Genomic DNA, 13,678 nt, shown 5'->3' with positions numbered 1-13,678 from the left:
GGAAGGGAAAGGAGTGAAGTAAGGCAGGAAAAGGAGAGAAGGGAGGGAGGGAAGGAAGAGAGGAAAAGAAGGGAAAGGAGAAGAGGAAAAAAAATCAAAATTCTATCCAAAATTCAATAAACTATGCATTTCCTTTAACTCAGAAATATCATAAGTTGATGAAAGAAAGTGGGAAGAAATATATGTATAAAATTATTTATAGTGGTACTTTTTATAGCATCAAATAGGGGAAAACAAGGCATATGACCATCAATTGATAAATGGTTAAACGAATTATGACGTATATACATGATGGAATATTATTTTTCTGTAAAAAAAAATAGCAAATAGAGCAGTACAGAGAAATGTGGGAAAACTTGCATGAACTGGTACCAAGAGAAATAAGCATAACCAGGAGGTCTATTTATATAATTGCTACAACATTGTAAAAGAAAACAAATTTGAGAGACTTAAGATCTTGGATCAAGGAAATCACCAAGCACAATGTCGGAATACTAATGATGCAGTCTGCCTTTTACTTCTGGAAGGAGAGATAACATACCGTAGATGCAGAATCCAACATTCATTTCAGACAAGACCATTACAGCACAACTTTGTTTTGCTTAACTATACTTTTGTTAAAAAGTGAAGGCAGCCTTTTTTATTATGGTGAGATTCTGGTAGACAAAATATGAGGTAAGTGAAAATGATGTAAAAGAAAGGGGGGGAAAGTACCTCAATAAAACATTTAAAAATATGCAATGAAGCTAAGAGGGAATTTCAAAGGGGTAACCAGACAAACAAAAAAAAAATATTAAATCCGATGAATAGTAAAAATTATAAAATCACTGCCTAGTTTAAAATGTAAAATTTAATGTTTAGTAAAAAAAAAATAGGTGGTAAATTTGTGATTTCTTGTACAATCCCCATTTTTGCAGTCTTTGTGTATAAAATGGCTCATGTGTTGATAATGTTCAAATTAATAAAATAGAAATTTAATAGAAAAATTGAATAAAGATTTTTAAAACAAGTCCATGTTTTAAAATATCATTTCCCTCATTTGTCAAATTTCTCCACTTTGAAGTGAACAAGTGTTTATAAGCCGATAATTTCTGTACTTTTTAAATGAAGTAATGAATAAATGAAAAAGAAGCTATTAAGTATGTAAAATGTGTTACATTTTCTTTTGCTAAATACTGGGAATACACATTCAAAAGGTAAGATAGTCCCTGCTTTTATATTTATAGGACGAGACAGTAAATAATAGGTAATGTTAGTCATGTAGAGATATTTTGGTGGGAAATGTTACTGAGATGCTGAGTGGAATTATACGTGAGTACGTTGACATACTTTTTCCAGTAGTTACTAAGTCAGGTATTTCTGGCTCAAGTCTAACACTCTATCCACTGTACACCTATATTCCAGCAACATTACTATTACTCTTATCTGATATTAAAGTTATTTATAATAAGGTTTTAATTCATTTATAAAAAGCAATCAGTTTATCTATTTGTGTCTACAGAACATTAAATGTAAAAAAAAAAAAAAAACAAGATTACTTGTCTTAAGAACATTTATATATGAGTTGTATCAAAAAAAAAAAAAATGAATGAAAAACCATTTGTTAAGCACTTATATTGTGCCAAGCACTATACTAAGTGCTGGGGTTACTAAAAGAAAAGCAAAACCAGTCCCTACTCTCAAAGGGCTGATATTCTGTTAGAGGGAAATAAGATTTGTGTGTGTGTGTGTGTGTGTGTGTGTGTGTGTGTGTGTTTACCATATATAAAATTAACTGTGCATATGTGTGTATGTATACACATGACAATCGAGGCTAGGGTAGGATATTTGGTTTAGGAAATTACAGTGATGGATCCACAAGATATCTATATACCCTTTCCAGGAGCAACAACAGAGTTGATGTAATTTGGGTCCATAAAAGTAAAGCTAGATGTGATCTGGCATGTCTATTGGTGAGAATTCTAGGGAATAAAGTGAAGTAGGACCAGATGTAATCATTAACTGAGACAACCCACCAACCCATTTAATGAATTCCAAGATAGCAGTTTTAGACATGAACTTAATAATTCTTCCACAGCTTAGTTTTTTGGATTAGATGGCATGTCAGTTTGAGAAAAAATGAGCAAAAGCTGCATCCTCAACTCACTGTAGGAGCCAACTAAGGCAACCACCAATCAGCACAATAAGACATATGGAAATAATACTTTAACTTTTGCAAAGCAATATTCATACTCTATCTCAAGATGTGACAGAGAATAAATAAATAATTATAGATACATTGACTACTGCCCATTTATTTTAATTAATATTGAAATGATTGATAGTCAAGTAGGAATCTGGAATCCATCTCTAATGGTGATTTTCTGGATAGAAATTTGAACAGTATAGGGTGTACACAGATGGTGTTTTCATTTCTTCTTCCAGTTGAAGATTAGGACATTGGAAAAAGGAAAAGGACATGAGAAGTGAACATCTGGCTAAATAGATAGTCAAAGCAAAGACTGTGGTTTCCTGGATAGTAGCCTGAGATACTAGAATGACTGTTCCCTGATGAAGACATCTCACAAAGTCTGGGAAGAATGCATTTGGCAGAAGACTCACTGACCTAATTGAGAGAGTTTTAAATTAACATTTAAGGACAAAAAAATGTCAGAAAAAAACTAAATTCATATAAATATAAAACAGTAGTTAAGACATGGAAAGCAATAATGTCCCAAAATTCAAATAGGGAGAAAAGAAGGTGAATCAGGAGAAATAAATGACTAATTATAGATTCGCAAGTAGGAGATTCATAGTAGATGGAAAGTAGATGGGAAAACACTAGCAACTAGAGTCATTGGAAAAGGCCTTTTGCAGAAATGACTGTTAAGAGAGGAGCTAAAGAAAAAAAAATGTCCAGTCATATATGATAGTCAGTGAAAAGATATAGACAGGTAAAGAAGCATAATGGCACACAGAACAGTTTGATTGGATCATAAAGTAAAGTAAATAATAATATGGGAGAAGACTAGAAAGGTTAAAGGGGGGCAGGCTACAAGGGGCTTTAAATGGGAGAGTTTATATTTAATACCAGTGATAATAGGGTGCCACTTGAGTTTACTGAGTGAAGATAGGATGTCATGGTCAGACTTGGATAGGATGTCATGGTCAGACTTGAAGGTTAAGAAAATTATTCTGGCAAAATACTATCTATATGCTTTTATGAAAGGAAAACCTAAAATAATTTAAAACTTATTAGCTACATGTGATGATTGAGATTGAAGAAACAAAGATGGCACAAAGGTTGTAAATCCAAGTGACTGATTTTATAGTAGTTCCCTCAAAAGTATTAGAGAATTTCACAAAGATGTAGATTTCTATAAAAGATAACAAGCTCTGTTTTTGTGCATGTTAAGTTTAGCATGATTATGGAATATTAAACTCAAAATATCTAGCAGATAGTTGATGATGTAGGACCAGAATTCAGAGGGAGAATTAGCATCAAGAGATAGATCTAAAAATTATATATGTGGAAAAAATAAGTGAAGTTAGAGGAACTTATGAGACCCCAGTTAAATGAGTATAGAGAGGAAAGTGAAGATGATTAAGGACAGAGTTTAGAGAGATACCTATAGCTAGTAAGCATTACCTGGATGAAGATCCAGCAAAGAAAACTAATAAAAAAAGAAATGAGAAAGCATTCAGGGAGATAAAGTAAATAACAATGTCAATTATAGCAAAAAGATCGATAACAATGAAGATAAGAACTGTCATCAGATTTAGCATTGAAGAGCTCATTGATGATTTAAGGGAAAGCCACTTTAGATGATGAGATTGGAAACAAAATTTCAAAGAGTGGAAGGACAGAAAGTGGAAACACTGTGTATAGAAATAATTTTTAAGGAGTTTAGCTGAAAGGGGAACTAAAATTGTAGGACAATAGCTATGAGATTGGAAACAAGATTTCAAAGAGTGGAAGGACAGAAAGTGAAAGCATTGTGGATAGAAAGATTTTTTAAAGAGTTTGCTGAAAAGGGAACTAAAGCTGTAGGACAATAGCTAGGTGGAATGAGTGGAGACAGGCAAGGGTTTTTACAAGGATGGGAAAATATGAGCTCATTTACAGGAAGTACAGATAGAAACAGAAGATAGGGAGATATTAAAAATTAGAGAGAAAATTGGGATGATAATGGGGCCAATCTATCGGAGAAGATGAGAGAGGGGATGGGACCAAGGCGCATAAGAAGGCATTGGCCTTGGCAATAAAAAGTTATTTTTATCAGAGACAGAATTGAGTGGCAAAATGGGTATTAAGTCAAAAAGAGATGAGATTAAAAAGGGAGAAGGAACTCAGTGAATAATCTCAGCCAAGAGGGTAAAGAGAAATTTGGAATACTTTAGATAGGGTTCTCCTTGATGTCACCTACTTTAGTCTTCTCTCAGTCTGATTAGAAGGCTGGAGGGGAGCATACCAAACTTCTCCCAAAGCTTTCCTTTATAAAGGGCAGAAATTGGTCTTTCAATTAGCTCCACTTTGCATCTGCATCTCTGCCATGTTTAAACCCCATGAAATAAGATACTCCCACAGTAAGTACCCTATATTGTTCCACCTCAACCCTGCTTTCCAAAGCAAAAACATCCAAAACATTCCATAAACATCCTTTGTGGGGGGTAGGGGGAAGGAATGCAAGCTCTTTTTCTCATTTATATCCAATGCTCTTAGTATAGTAACTAGCACATAATATTCACACATTAAATTTCATGATGTTGTTATAGTATATAGAAAAGCTTCTGTGTTGAGTGGTATAGAGAATAAATCAGGAAAATATAAGAGAATGGCCTATTGAAGTGAGATCCAAAGTGAGCTTAGATAATATAAATTTGTACTATACCCATCAACTCAATTACATGACTTTCTGTACCTCTATTCAGCAGTATGTGAATAGCAAAGGAAGTGGGTAGTAGAAGCAATTTCAGAGAGCATGTTTGTAAGAGGCCAGAACTCTGGAGAAAAGTATTAATTCAGTGGAATTGATAAGACAGTGGTTATCTAATTTAGCATGTGAGTTCTCTAGTTCAGTATGCTTGATTTAATCTTACAACAAATAATGGTTCCCTGATGATATAATAATTGGTTTATACTTAGTATTCTATAATGATGTAATTGAAATAGAGTATATAAACTGGGGACAAACTCAACCAGAGGGAGAGAAGACTTGACCAGCCTCTGGTGGCTTTCCTGCCTCCGCCATTCCTCCATTGAAATCAAGACTCATTCTGAAGGGCCTCCAGAAAGCTAACCTGGGCAGGGGAAGGAGACAGACTGAGAAGGAGATAATAAAGACTTTGGACTTTATCCCTGACTATTCTTATGGTGATTATTCTACTGAGACCAAGACTGGTCCTAAGGCCCTCCAGAAATCTAACCAGAACATTATACATGTTGTCAGAAAAGGTAAGACAAAAATGACTGAGTGACTATGAAAAAGTGACGAGTCATCTTGGGATTTTTTTAGAACAGGGAAAAAAGAAAACTGAATATTATCAGGCACCTGATCTCATATTCAGTTACTACTTCAAAAAATCCAGAAGAAAAAAATACATGTGATCCTATAATCTGAGTGTTGGAAAAAACTCACACTCAATAGAAGATTCGAAAGAATAAAATTCTAATGAACAAAATCAAAAAGAAAATACAGAAAAGAATGACACTAGTATGACTATAGAGTGAGTTTGCTGATTAATTTCCCAGGGTTTTTCTTCTTTATATTATGACTTTATTTTTTGTCATATATGAAATCACATAAAAAATTGTGACTTCTAATCCTGAGGTTTGCCTGAAACATCTAGAAAATGTCAATTTAAACTTAATTTTAATTCTATATGTATTTTTAAATGTTTTTCTTACATGAAACAAATTATTTTGTTTGAGGCTTTTTTGTCTAACTTGCTATTTCATTTGATTAGAAGATTTAATCCATTAATATTTAATGTTAAGAATATTAGATTTTCCTCCAATTAATTATTTTGTATTAGTTCTCTCTTTTAAATCAGTATTGGTCATTATTATTTGTTTTGGTAACTAATGCTCCACAACCCTCTTTTCCTCCTATTTTCTTGCCCTATACTACATTTAAATGAACACTGGCTCATTTTTTTTTTATTTATAGCATTTTACTCTCTCTTCTCCATTCCCAGGTTCTAATATAGTTCAGAATCCTCTCTTTTGGAGATTGTGAGAGTCACAAAATGATGATTATCAGTAAGTAAATTTGTATACAATATACCCAGAAACACAAAATATTTATCTGGCAAAAAGGAGCCTTAAAAGCCCTGTTATAAGGAACTCTCTAAAAATAAGTTGCAGACAATATGGTGATTTGCATTGGTAGAAAGAGTATCTTCGGAGCAGCTAGGTGGCACAATGGGCAAAACACCAGCCCTAAAAGTCAGGAGCAAGTGAGTTCAGATCTGATCTCAGACACTTAAGGCTTTCTAGGTGTGTGACCCTGGACAAGTTACTTAAGCCCAACTGCCTCAGAAAAAAAGAGAAAAAAAAGTGTCTTCACCCAGGAGTTCCCTATTCATAAGAAATGATAGCTATAGTCCTTAGCTTTATTACTTACTTTCCAAGGGAAGGAAGGTGGAAGGGAGAGAGGAAAGGAAAGAGAGACAGAGGAAGAGAGGAAGGTTTTCCCACTGATAAATTCCAGTCTGTGGGTCAGCTTTATTCACTGAGGTTGTTGTCTGTCCTTTATTCTGGAAGAGGACCCATTGATGTCATCTGAAATAAAATGCTTCATTCAAGGAATGCATACTCATATATTGTGTCATCATTAGTTCTATATAACATATTAGGTAAAGCTTCTGAAAAATAAAAACTTTGTTCTCTGCTCTCTCATATTTACTTATCATTTTTTATTTGGCTACATTGTTTGAATATTTTGGTTTGGATTGTTTTAGAGGGCATTTTTTCTAAGTCTATATAATCAAAGATAGACTATTTCCCAAATTAATAAGACATAGTGCTATTCTATGTTCTACTTCCCCTCGCTTGTCTTTGCTAAGGATAATATATGTTACTTTTGTGCTATTAACACCTAATCCTTCTCTCCTCTAGGATTCTTCCCCTGGAGTATAAAACCTTACTGAGAAAAACAGCTCTTGCTCAAAGGAAGCTTTGCTGAGTTACTCAATCCTTCTAACCATATGATTACATTACAAAGTCTCTATTTTTCCAGTACCTAAGACTTTATCTTCAGGTCCCTTCTTTCTAATTCTTACCCTATTCCCTACATCTGCCTACACATACTCTCTCCAATACCAGAAAGATCACAGGATAAAAGAGACTTCTTTCCCCTTCTTTCCTCTACAAGTAAGATTTGGCAGGTGTGATTCTCCAGCTTCTCAACACCTTCCTTCATCCCTTCTCCTCACCAAAGCAATTACTCTTTAGGAATGGAGTCTTTCTTCTCCTATCAAAAAAAAAAACCTTTTATTTTTGTGAATAAATTGATTTTAGTCCATGAACCAATTTAATCTTTTCTTCCTCCTATCTCCTGATTTTTTTCTGCTTTAAATTATTAGCCCCTTTGATCCCTTCACCCCTCTTTGATGTCCTTTTGTTCATTTTTGGCCCTCTATTAATATGAGAAAAAAAGTAGGATGCTGGCTCCAGATAACAAAAAACTTTATTTTATTGTTTAGACATTTTTTTGTGTGTATGTGTGTGTACATGTGTGTGTGCCACATTCTTTGTGTGTGTGTCTGCATGTCTAGTGTGCTTTCTAGAGCTCCCATGCTGGGGTAACAAAATATACCTTCCAAACTAGCTCTCTGGAGGCTCTTGGGACCAGCCCGAGTCCTTGGTCTTAGTGGAGGAGTGAAGAAGGCAGGAGATACATGAGAATGGTCAAAGATGGAATCCTTATTTCAAGTCCTCTCAGCCCCTAAAAACCTTAGTACAACTACATCACTATAGCACGCTGAGCATGTGCCAACTATAAAACCATTACATCCCACAGCTATTGATATGAAAAAGCACCTTTACTGTAAGTATCCTTTGCTTCAAGTAGAACACAAGTAGTCACGCCCTCCTTGACTTCTCAGAAAGGCCTAGAGCCCTTAGGGGAGATGGGGAGCTGAACCAAACGTTGTCAGCAAGTTCCCTCTGGGCTGAAGGGTCTTATACCTTACCCAGAGTTCCCCCACTATCTCCAGCCCTCTACATGCATGATGTGACTGAACCTGTGATTTCAATAGCTTAGAAAATTCCTAGAAAATTCCAGGAAACTCTCTAGTTGTGCAAATTATAACTATTTGAGAATTTTAAATCTTCAAGGTTTACATGGCCAAGCCAAATGACTCACTTATGATTATCCAGCTACATGTGTCAAAAATTGAACCAGATTTTCAACCATAATTCTTACAGCTTTGAGAACAATTATATATTCATAATGCATACTTTGCTCAGGGAATAACAGAAGACACTAAGAGGGCAATTAGAAATATGAATTTACGTCTGAAGCTTTCTTCCTTAATTCAGCTCCAGAGAGTTCTAAACAATTTATTTAAAAGCCTTGTTCTCTGATAGAGTACTTTAGTTGTCTTGAAGGATTTCTTTCAAGTGTACTATGGGCTTCTCTCTAGACTGAGTATTGAGAAATTAATGTTGAGCTGTTCAGCTATTAAGTAATCAAGACTAATTTCACCATCTTTTGCCTCCATTCTACCTCAGACAAAGTGAGACCTGGGGAAGAACTTAGTTTTAAAAGGCCATAGTCTGACACTGCACCTGAGGCTATCTAGCCATTTTGATCTATATCTTGTCACTGGACAAAGATGGCTCCAGAGGAGAAAGTGAGGTTGAAGACTTTGCACATCCCTCCATAACCTAAATTCAATTCACTTTTAAATCATGTTATCATCTTCCTGATGTCACTGTCCTTTTGAATAATAAACAACCTGTGAGTAGTAGCTGCTATCTCAATGAGCACCCAACTGGCCAATTCCAGTTGAGCAACATAGCTTCTTCCTTCTTTCTATCTTTCCATCTCTCATTCCTTCCATCATTTCTTCCTTCTATCTCTTCCACCTCTCTTCTCTCCACATAAGGGATCAAACCTTTACCTGGAAATGTTTTGCCAGAAGGAAAATAAATTTTAATCATTGAAATCTTACAAGATATCTTGAGGTTTAGTGGCTAGGTTTAGTGTGTGTGTAAATAGCAATTGTTTTTGTTTTGGCCAGATTACTCTTTTGTGTTTCTTTTTTTTAACTCAATAAAAGAAGCCATTCTTTGCCTCATTTCTTAATTAGTCTTAATCACTGAATGGCATTACCGAAATCAAACTGAGACCAAGGAAAAATTTTAAAAGGCTTATTTTCTATAAGATTCCATTGGGATATGTGTGGACAAAATAATCTCTAATGTCTTTTCCAGATGATAGGATATAATAAATTTTATTAAATTTAGTGATATTAAGGAAATGAATTCTGATCTTTTTTTTTTAGTGGTTCACAGATTCATGAATAAATAGTTTGATATTTCTGAGGCCAACCAACATTGGTTGTATGAGATTGAACCATCTCATTGCTGAGATGCAATTGTGCTTGGTACAGGAAAGAACTGCAAAATAGGGGCATGTAGGTGGCACAGTGGATAGAGCACCAGCCCTGAAGTCAGGAGGACCTGAGTTCAAGTCTGGCCTCAGACATATAACACTTCCTAGCTGTGTGACCTTGGGCAAGTCACTTAACCCCATTGCCTCAGCAAAACAAACAAACAAAAGAACTGCAAAATTTTGTAATCAGCAATAAAATGAATTGTCTTGTGAAGTCCTGACTCCTCCATTACAGGAAGCAAATAAATAGAATTTGTGTCACCCTCTACAATGGGCTTATATAAAGGAATCTGCCATTGAGGAGAAAAGACTTGATGACTTCTAAGAGCTATTCCAAATCTCAAATTTGGTGATTCACTTTTTCTTTCTAAGATGTAAAGAAAATAGAGACTACCCAATACATATTTTCAACTTTGGAATGTTAAGAACTAGTTTCTATATTAGTAAAGGATACATTATAGAGAAGCACTAGCTGACAAACTAAAAAGGACAAGTTTGTTCAGGACAAATCAAGCAGCTTTTCATCTCAATGATTTCAGCCCATTAATTGAAGCCTGATGGGAATAGTCTGTTGCCATAACTCATTTGGAACCTAGTCCCCTAGTTAAAATATATTGCTCAATTTTCCTGCTCTTTCTACTTTTTATCTATAATGCATGCTTCCATATGTAATAACGTAAGCATGCTTCCATATGATGATGTATGTGTAGATAGAGAGTTTCTATACTAATAACAATTTTGTTTTTGTTTTTGTTTTACAAACAATAAGGACCACATTTTTCCATTTATTCAGTTTTGGCTTTGAAGTTTTATAATGAACTTGCAAAGATCAGGTATCAGACATAGTGCTGACTTCAAATTATTCTGCTTTTTCTCTTTTTCTTAGAATTGTCTTTTCTATAATACTTTCCAGACCAGGGTAGCTTTTCGGAAATAGTAGAGGAGAGAAGGCCTAATACTAGTGCAGGTTTGCTAAAGCATAGGGCCCACCCTCATCCTCGCTGATGGCTTGGCAGCATTTGTCAGTCCAATGATGCAAGGTCACTCCATATACTTTTTCAACAGGGGCCAAAACTGTGTCTTGTTTCTGAGACTTGAGTTGTTTGCCAATTGTATCTAATATGGTTTAGTCAAGTTTATCCATGAAACAGAGACATGGCTCTATTTTGACATTTGGCAAAACCGAAATGTAGAGAATTCCAAAAGCCAAATTTAAACAAGCAATTTGGTTTCCTAGCTGAAAGGTGCAAATAAAATGGAACTTGAGAATATATTTTGTTTGTCAGGGCAAAGAAAACACTGATTATAATAGGACTAACTCTCTGCTGGTACATATAACCAGTTCTTCCTCCCAGTCTTGGAAAAAACAGGACTCATAATATATATGTAATTCTATCTACAATAACATGCAATGTCCAAGGAAAAAGTAATGTCCAGGTAACAGGGGCTTCCTTTGGCTCCTTTCAAAACTCATGTTGGAAAAGTTGACAGCTAAAAATAAGATTGACCTTACAAGTTTCAAACAATTTTCCAAATTTTTCCACAACAGGATTTCAAGATTTCATCCATTATACTTTCTTTACTAATTGTCTTAACTTTGGGATTCCATCAGTCAAAATAGCCCAATGAGTTTTTAAAGATAAATTTTAAAAATGATACCTGTTCTTCCTAAGTCAAATAGGTTTCCTTAATAGGTTAGATTTGAAAATAGCTGATTTTGTTTGTACGACTCAAAGTAAAACAGAAAACTTGAAATAAGCTGGTGACATTGGTCAATGTAGGCAAGCAAATTAAATAACTCAGGCCAAAAAAGTCCACCTTGGAGTCCAAATCATCTGTTTCCACTACCCAAAAAACCTAGAAATGTATTTAAGCCACTATTTCATTTTGCCAAGACAAGCATAACTTATATGAAAGAAATTTGTACAGAGTATTTTCCCCAATCATGGAAATCCACAACTGGGTACCCTCTGATGTTAGAATACCACTTACATAAATATTCTTTCCTACAAACAAGTTATATAAGATTTTCACACACAGTCCAAGGGAATATCTTCATTTGAATTCTCAAAGACTTTAGTAGTCACCTTCAAGTGGCAGCACAGAGAATAAGATTAAACAAGACTTCCTACAGCCAGTTTTGGATTGAGAAACCATATATATCTCTTTCCCTTCCCTAAGAACTGCATATTAGAATAGATTATTTCACATTTTATAACACTTTATATTACCTATATTCACCCAGTTTTATGGAATAAGTAAACTGAGGCTCAGAGAGATTAAATCACTTGCTCTTAATCACATACCTAGTGAATTTCAGAATCACTTCTCCTAGCTTGAGGTCCAGTATTTTTATTCAATCGTGTCTGATTCCTCATAACCCCACTTAGGGGTTATTGGTTTTGGGGGTGGGGTTGGCAAAGATAATGCAATGGTTTGTCATTTTCTTCTCCAGTTTATCTTACATGTAAGGAAACGGATACAAACAGGGTAAAGTGCCTTGCCCAGAGTCATACAGATAAGTATCTGGAATCAAAACTGAGCACAGGTCTTCCTGACTCCTGGCCCAGCACCCTATCCACTTCACCAGATAGATGCTCCCATGATCTAGTACACTTACTATATTATAATTATACCAAAAAGATGATAGATGATAGCTAGATAGATAGATAGATAGATAGATAGATAGATAGATAGATAGAGGAGATGAAAGATGAGAGAGAGATGATAGATAATAGAGAGAGATGAGAGGGGGATACATAGATAATAGAGAGATCAAAGAGATGATAGAGACAGAGAAAGATGAGAGAGATAATAGAGTGATAGATAAGTGAGAGAGATTGATAAAGATGATAGAGAGAAATGAAAAAGATACATAGATGATAGAGACAAAAGGAGAGATGAGAGATATGTGAGAGGTACATGAAAGATAATAGTGATACATAAGTGAAAGAAATAAATGATTGAGAAATAGATATATAAGAGAGATGAGAGATAAAGAGACATGCTAAAGAGACATAGATGGTAGAGGTGATAGAGATAGATATATAATATAGAGAGAGATGAAAGAGAGGGAGAAAGAGAGAAATAGGGGAAAAGGAGAAAGAGACAGACAGAGGGGAGAGTGAATGAATAACAAAGAGAGAGAGAGAGAGATGAGAGATGATAGATGAGATAGAGAGAAGAGAGAGAGGGATGAGGGGATAGTACTTTGTATCATCCTCAACTTTTACCCTATGAGTTCAGCAAATGAAAAGCCTTCATTTCATAAGTGAGGACATAAAAGGTTAAGTGACTTGCCCAAGGTCACACAACTAGTGATAACTGTACATAATTAAATGCCAAATCAAAATACATTGGCACTAGACTAGTAAAATTTATAACTATCAAATAATGGTTCCTGAACTAAAGTTACTTCTTAATCAGATTACTGTTGACTCAAATTATCATCATTTAACAATTAACATTGATTAACTGTGTGAGCTTGGGCAAGTCATTTAACTCTATTTACTTCAGTTACTCCTATGTAAAATGAGCTGAAAAAGAAAATCAAATTACTGTGATTTCTTTGCCAAGAAAATCCCAAATTTGGTCATAAAGAGTCAGACATAACTGAAACTACTCAACAACAATAACAACAGCAATAGCAAAACTCTTAATATAACTTTAAAATTTAAGATATATGCCATTATGGAAACAAAGTCATTTCATTTGCTAAATAAGATTATCAATATTGTTTGGGAAGGCTGTGCTAATAAAATTAGGGATATATGAGTATGTTAACTTTATTATTCTTTTCTGATTTTTCATTAATTAACTTCAAGTGAAGTCTAATTAGTTCCTCAGCTCAAGATCTCAGTTTTGTACCATGGAGACTGGTTCCATAATTTTCCTGAAACAAAATAATTGAGGGGGAAAGGCTCTCATAGTTATTTCTTTTGGCAAATATTTAGAAGACTAAATTATTTAAAGACTAAAGGAAAGATACACTCCCCTCCCAATCCTACTTCTGATTTCTAAACTTCTAAACCATATCTTTGCTACTGTTGTTTGATTCTGGAACTTCCCTCTGCTTG

Source organism: Sminthopsis crassicaudata, chromosome 1 (genome assembly GCF_048593235.1).
Source record: "Sminthopsis crassicaudata isolate SCR6 chromosome 1, ASM4859323v1, whole genome shotgun sequence".
Taxonomy (NCBI): Eukaryota; Metazoa; Chordata; class Mammalia; order Dasyuromorphia; family Dasyuridae; genus Sminthopsis; species Sminthopsis crassicaudata.
This window is presented reverse-complemented; position numbering follows the sequence as displayed.